The sequence below is a fragment of the Eucyclogobius newberryi genome, unplaced genomic scaffold, assembly GCF_026437365.1.
Source record: "Eucyclogobius newberryi isolate DKJ021-1_F unplaced genomic scaffold, fEucNew1.0.hap1 SCAF_7, whole genome shotgun sequence".
NCBI classification, from domain to species: domain Eukaryota; kingdom Metazoa; phylum Chordata; class Actinopteri; order Gobiiformes; family Gobiidae; genus Eucyclogobius; species Eucyclogobius newberryi.
Genome location: NW_027316389.1, coordinates 28,632,529 through 28,639,564, shown reverse-complemented (window position 1 = coordinate 28,639,564; position 7,036 = coordinate 28,632,529). Strand labels below are relative to the sequence as shown.

The 7,036-nt window shown below is 39.6% G+C and overlaps 1 protein-coding gene across 2 annotated transcripts in view; it reads left to right on the top strand.

The window, feature by feature from the left end:
* The first annotated feature begins 4,071 nt into the window (after positions 1–4,071).
* The window catches only part of shisal1b (shisa like 1b), a 59,296-nt gene continuing 56,331 nt past the window's right edge, over positions 4,072–7,036 (top strand). For both annotated transcript variants that reach the window (XM_072434853.1, XM_072434852.1), the window contains exon 1: positions 4,072–4,325. The gene's annotated coding sequence lies outside the window, so the exon portion shown is untranslated. The remainder of the gene's footprint in view (positions 4,326–7,036) is intronic.

The window sequence follows — 7,036 nt, the reverse complement described above, 5'->3', positions numbered from 1 at the left end:
GTCAAATCGTTATTGGTTATTATTAGTTTTAGTTCCATGGAAATGTCGAGCTAATTTAGTCAAGCAAATGCATCATATTTTAGTCAATCTGAAAATAGATTCTTTTAATTATATTGCATGTTGTCAGATGTGTTTTTGGATGATGCAGTGGTGCAGTGTTTCAGGGTGTTGCACATATGCAGTTGCTAACACCGCGGCATCGTGGGTTTGATTCCAGCCCTCGACCATTTGCTGAATGTCCATACCTTCTCTCTTTGGGGCAAAAAGTGGAACTATGACTTGTTTATGTTAATTTTTTATTATTGAACAAAAAATGATGTTCTTTTAGTCAACAAATATATATCTTTAGTCCTAATTTATTTAGTTATTGTTTTTTTCAATAGGATAACTTTTTGTTACATTTTTATACAGTTATTGCTGGAAAATGATAGCGACATTATTTTAGCTGACGAAATTTCTACTTCCTCCATCTTTCCAACAATCTCTCTCCCTCTTTCTCCCTCTGCTTCTCTCTGCCTCTCACACCAAGTCTGCTTCTACATTTCTCCTCCAGTATGCTCTCTGCCAGCTCCACACTCAGACGCTCTGTGGTCCCTCCATCTCCTCATGTGTGACCAGACTCCTGTCAGTTCCATCGCCGTCCCGTCCCCGCACACTTTACTGACATTTTCTGACACTTCCCCGGCGTAATTGAACGAGACGCCTCCGAATCACCTCTCGCAAACACTGCATGTGTGACCCCATTGATCCGACGCCTTGGTGGTGGTATCGACCAAGGCGTTCAGAGTACCCACGGGAGACACTTAGGCTCCGACGCTGCCGTGTCACATCGTGTTTGAACAGAGCAAGGACGAGTGAGGACCACACATGCCGGCTGTTCCCACACGACGACCCTGCACTGGTGAAGGAGGCCCTAGGGATGAGAAGGACTGGAGAGAAAGGGTAATGTTTCCAACTTATGTCTGGCATTCGAGTGGATTGCAGTATTCAAATATATAATGATTCAAATGAACATGAAACAAAGATGCAACAACTCCACCTGAGAGTGAGGCTCAGAACCCTCGGCCGCAGATGTAAGTGTCTGTAATTAAAGACAAGCAAGGTTACATTTTCTCAATAAAGACCACATTTTTCACCCGCGGCAGTTTCTAAAAATCTGTGGACCTGGTAACACTTGTGAACTGTTAGCCTTCTAGTTGTTATAGTTGTTCGCTTAGCTTTGAAAAGACCTTATAATCTTATCGCAGTGAATGTTTAGGATGCTCAGACGGAACTTGGTGAGTGGGATATACATGGACTGTCGCAAACAGTTTAAAATTAAATCTAATTTTTTGGCTGTAAATTCAGGTACAGTGCCTTCAACCCATTGATTGTGCTTTATTTCCATGCCTGTTGTTGTGTGTATTACTTAAAGTGAAACTCTCCACCTGAATGACACTGTGGAGTCTGACTCCTGGAAAAACATGACATGACAGGGCCTCACTGTGGTACTAAACCGTACTCGCATAAGGACAATGTATGGGCCATGCCAGCCAAAGTTACATGTCAGATCTGTGGACGTAATGCATGTTTTTCAGAGTATTTTTCCGCTGTAAAATCACTCGTAGATAAAACAATAGGCAAAACAATATATCAATCCCCTTCACTAGATGTTTATTATCTTTGAAAAAAACATCACTAGAGAAAAATATTTTCTAATAAAACTTGTGATTCTAAAGGTTGCGCACAGATATGAGAAACTGGCTTTGATCACAGTGGGGGATAAACCAATACGTTGAAAAAAAGAATACAAGTTGTGCAAGTTACCAAGCAGAAGTGAAAATAGCAGCACACAGTGAAGCAGTGAAACAGAATGACACCTTAAAAGCAAAGAGGCAGTTTAGAATGAGTGACAGGGGCTATTTCAGCCGCTGTGGCAGGTGTAAAAAACACTGCCGCACCATATGACAACATAAACTGGTAGGACAACTATGCCCCCTGTTGTTTGACTTGTAAAGGACGGCACATGTCCTCATGCGTCCCCTCGGCACATGTCCTCATGCGTCCCCTCGGCACATGTCCTCATGCGTCCCCTCGGCACATGTCCTCATGCGTCCCCTCGGCACATGTCCTCATGCGTCCCCTCGGCCCGCTTATTCTCACCGGGCTTTTACTGTGACAACTATATCAGTGATTAATGAGGCTTTTTTACATCTTTGACTTTCACGTGTCATTATTGTAGTCTTTTAGGAGCGTACTGTAACTTACTTACATTGTTGGTCAGATTACTTTGCTACATGAATCTGATTACTGGGCACTCCTTCTACAGGTAATAGTAGTGCTCTGCTTGCTTTATTTCAAAGCCTTGATTGCTGATTACAATTAATATTTTTTAAAGAAAAAAGGCTTATGAACTAACTTAATAACTGTTTAAATACTGCTTTACGACATAGTTCTATGGATTGGATTACACAAGTATTTTGACGTGCAAAGTAAGTCAAAGTTACTAGGAATCATAGCTTTAATCATTTACTTTGCTACTGCCCAACACTGCTTTGCTTAACTTAACAGATATAAATAAGAATATATTTGAAAATGACTTGAACAAAAGCAGAGCTACCAGGTCCAAAATGTAAACTAGAACTAAACCAAGGGATATAATAATAAGTAAGGCGAAACACGTAATGAAAATGCATTGTAATGGATGTTATTACAAGACTAAACCAGGAGTTAAAGTCTAAAGTTTATCAGGACTAATAAACCCAGAACCTTCTTGCTGTGAAACGAGCGTCCCAGCCACTTTGGTTCAGTCTTCTTGGTCATGATTTAGTCCTGGTTCAGTCTTGGTTTAGTCCTGTTTAATCCTGGTTTAGCTCTGATAGAGACCTGATTTATTCCTTTTTTAACCCGGGTTTAGTCGTAGATTATCCCTGATGTAGTCTTGGTTCAGTCCTGGTTCAGTCTTTAAACATAAAAGACCTTTACGTATCAGTGGAAGAAGTCACGCACCAGCTGAGGATCCTGAACCACACACCGAGAACCATAAAAGACATGAATAAACCAAACAGGTCAGTCGTCCCATGAGATCGATCTGCTTTTACATATTCTGACTTTTATTCTTTAAGTCTTAAGAATTCTTTGCCATTCTCTTCTGACCCTTTTAATTGCATTTCCAGTTGTTGCTGCCACAGACTCTCGGAAGCTGTGCCCCTCTGAGTATTTCTGTAATTTGCATAGAGAGGCTAAAATTAAATTCTGCCGGCACATTCCTGACAGTGTGATCACCTCTGGCCCGCTGCAGAGCATTGGTCTATTGATTTGATTAACTCTTCCAAGGATAGGTGGTCTATTTACCCCATTACTGTGTGTTTGAGAGACATATACTGTATATATATATAGAGAGAGTTAAATGCATCAAACTGGGATATCTTTCTCAAGTCAACAGGAAGTCCTTTCCCACTAGAGGAAACCATGTAGTGATTGCTTTCATTGTTGGACAGCCCAAATGCTAAATGCATCAGTAAAGCTGATTTTCTTACTTTGACTTTTATAAACTAAACATTCATTTTATTTGTCAGCTGAAATTGTATGTATGTATTGTATGTAGAATTTGATCGTTTGTGGTATACAAAGTAACACGTAACACTGTATTAATAATATATAGTTGTTTCTTGCAGTTCCTGTTTCCAAGGTAAACCACAAGAAATCACATTCTAAATCATCTCGAATTTTACACAAAAAAAACACTGTAAATCCTAAACTCTTGATCAAAACATGTCAACAACAAAACCAGCTTATATGTATATTTTATCATTCAAATAAACTGATTTCGAAAGAGTAAATAGCGGCACCTTAAACCTTACTATTTTGCGTCCTTGCACCACGTTTTGAGAAACACTGCTCTGGAAGACGAACACAGAAGAGGCAGGGACACAGATAAACACAGAAGCATATACAACACTATTCCTCGCCCGTCCCTCCTCTTCTCTCCTCCCTCCCTCTCGCTCTCCCTCTCTCTCTCTCCTGTCGCTCGCCCTCTAACTCCACCGTGTCACCCTCCCTCTCTCTCTCACACACTCTCAGTAGCTGCGCTCTGACAGATGGGGAAGCACAGCAGAGGAAGGACTCAGGAGCGGGTTTTTCTTTTGTACTTCCCCGTATCTTCTCCTCTACTGTATTGGTACGCCCGGCTTCCTGTAGTGTGCAATTTCCCATGAGGATGAACTGGATTTTCTTTTTCTAATTGAAGATAATACACAGAGACGAGGCAAGGAGAAGCAACAGGGTGGTGGACTGGACAAGCGGGAGTGATCAAGATATTTCCCTGCCACATTCAAGATCAGGAAGTAAGAAATCCTAATTCTTGTGTCATTATGATAACCTTACATTTTTGCTCTGTAATGCTTTTCATGAGGCAGTGCGCATTCTCGGCTTGTTTTTAAGTTAAGATTCAGTATTAAGCAGCTAAGTTGGAAAAGTTGGAATTTATTTTTGATCAATATCTTTATCCTGATATGTTTTAAATAATTTACCTCTATTCAGGTATTTCTATTTAGATATACAGCTTGAAGAACATGGCTTCTGTTCCAAATTTGGGGTCACTATTGCAAATCATCTGTGGTTGGCATGAAAATAAAAATAAAATCTCACAATTTATCAGAGCTGGTGAGTGAAAACAGCAGTTTAAAAAAAAAAAAATGTTGAAGGCAGCTTACAATTTATTCTTTGTCTAGCAGTGTTTTCAAAAGCCAAATCTATTTTAGGGCCATATACAAACGCACTTCATTCCAAAATGATTCCATCCCTCTTTTAGCATATCTCTTCTCCTCTTATGAATAATTTGTGTTGAAGACAGTTTCAAAAAGAGAGAGAAAATCAAAATCAAAACGGAGACATCTGCGTTTGCAAGTGACTACTTCAAATAAAGTTGACAGCATATTTCTCGGGGTGATTTTAACTTCCACGTGCACACTCGTCCACTCTCTAAATCGCATGTAAACCAGTTCAGTAAGTCTCTTTGGCCATTTAAGTTTCACTATTGTTTAAGCTACTTTTCAATGATCCAGAGCACTTATGTGAAAGGTAAAATGCACTTACAGCTCCTACAGCTCCTGTCTCTCCCTCCGAACCTTCACTTCAGCACAGGAGGCAATTAAGTGTGGATTGGCAGCCGAGCACAGCCGGTAACTTGGAAACAAGCGTGTAGGAGATGCTTGGCGGCACATGATCGGATTTAGGTGGAGCGACAGCAGGAGGGAGGAAGAAGGAAGGAGATTCCCTTTGTTCATTCAAGACAAAAGCAAAAGAAAAGCCTCGCTCTCAAACATGGCCCGGGGGTTAGCACCGGCTTTTTGTCATTCTGCATAACGCTGGGTTGTGTCTACATCAGTGCGAGGATTATTAAAAATGTGCACGGGAAGAAGAGACTTGTGAGACGGTTACCAAGGCGTGGAGGCTGTCTCACGATGCCTGGATATGAACTAAAAACATGTCTAGTTCAGGAATAATGCTCTTTCTGCAGAGCTGTAGAATCATTGTTTCTCAAAATGGTAAAATGTACAGTAGTAAAAATCATACTTGTGTTTCAAATGGGTTAAAACATTTACTAATTTAGTAGAGGACACATTACGACATGGAAGAAACTGTGGTAATAAATAGCAACAAACCTGAACTTTAGCATTTGGAGTTAATTTGTGTCATTAAATGAAGCCATAAATAACACAAATCAGATTAAACATTGAAGCTCCTCATACCTGGCACGGGTGTGTTTTTACATTTTTTAGATCACGAAGCTTGTGCTGTGAATCTGATTTGCTTTCCACCTTCTAATATCAGCAAAAAAGTGCCTCTGGAGATGTTTGTGAGAATCCACTTTATTATAAAACACTGTACATATGACGTTCACTGAAAATGAGGTGATCTTGATAAAATAGTGAAAACATAATTGAAATGACCTTTGACTAATGTGAAGTTTTTGTACATGCCAGGAGTCTAATGTGCTCATGTCATGTTTAATAAACACCTGAAAAGCATTGGTTCAACTGTACTTTGTGATTATATTAAACACTCCATTATGTAAATGCTGTTTTTAAAAGGCATTTGTGATTGTTTCTCTTCGAACTTCTCTCTCTAGCTTGATTAACTGCTGAATGTTTAATACAATCACCAATTTACAATTTGGATAAAGATGTAGAGTTTCTATGAGAAGATGGTTACATTTTTCCCCAAATAAGTTGCAGAAATACAGTTGTACCTTCATTAACGTGAGGTTTGACTCACTACAGCTCGTTATGTTGCACGTGGAGCTTCCTCTGCCCTTTATCGTCCATCCCGGAGAGCAAAGATAATTCACAATCTTTTAAACTCTGATAAAGTTTGATCATTGCAGCCGGCGCCGTCACCACTGTGAGTGTATTTGTATATATATATATATGTGTGTGTGCGTGCGTGCGTGCGTGTGCGTGCGTGCGCGTGCGTGTGTGTGTGTGTGTGTGTGTGTGTGTGTGTGTGTGTGTGTGCGTGCGTGCGTGTGTGTGTGTGTGTGTGTGTGTGTGTGTGCGTGCGTGCGTGCGTGTGTGTGTGTGTGTGTGAGTGTGGGGGGGGGGGGCTATATAAAGAAATGTATGTATTGAATTTGAGGAGACCCGAAGAAGAATAGCAACTGGTTTGCAGGAGCTAATGGGGATCTTAATAAACTAAACTAAACCACTGAATGCTGTGGTGCATGCTGGGATAGCGTGCAGGAACTCTATAGAACAAATCATACTTTTATTTCAAATGGCAAAATGTACACAAATCAACAAATTATACTTCACAATAAATTGGAATAACTACAGAGTTAAAAGGACTTTATTCAGAAAATATTTTTAATTCTTCATTTTCAAAGACAAATAAGACCAATAAAGACCAATTAATCATGTATTTTCAGTATAATGTTGTTTAAATATAAAAGTTTTGTATAAAAATTCAAGTTAACCAAAGGGAAAATATGCAAATACATTTTACAAAAACCTTGTTGAAAACATTCAGTATAAGTAAAAATAAATAAATAAATAAA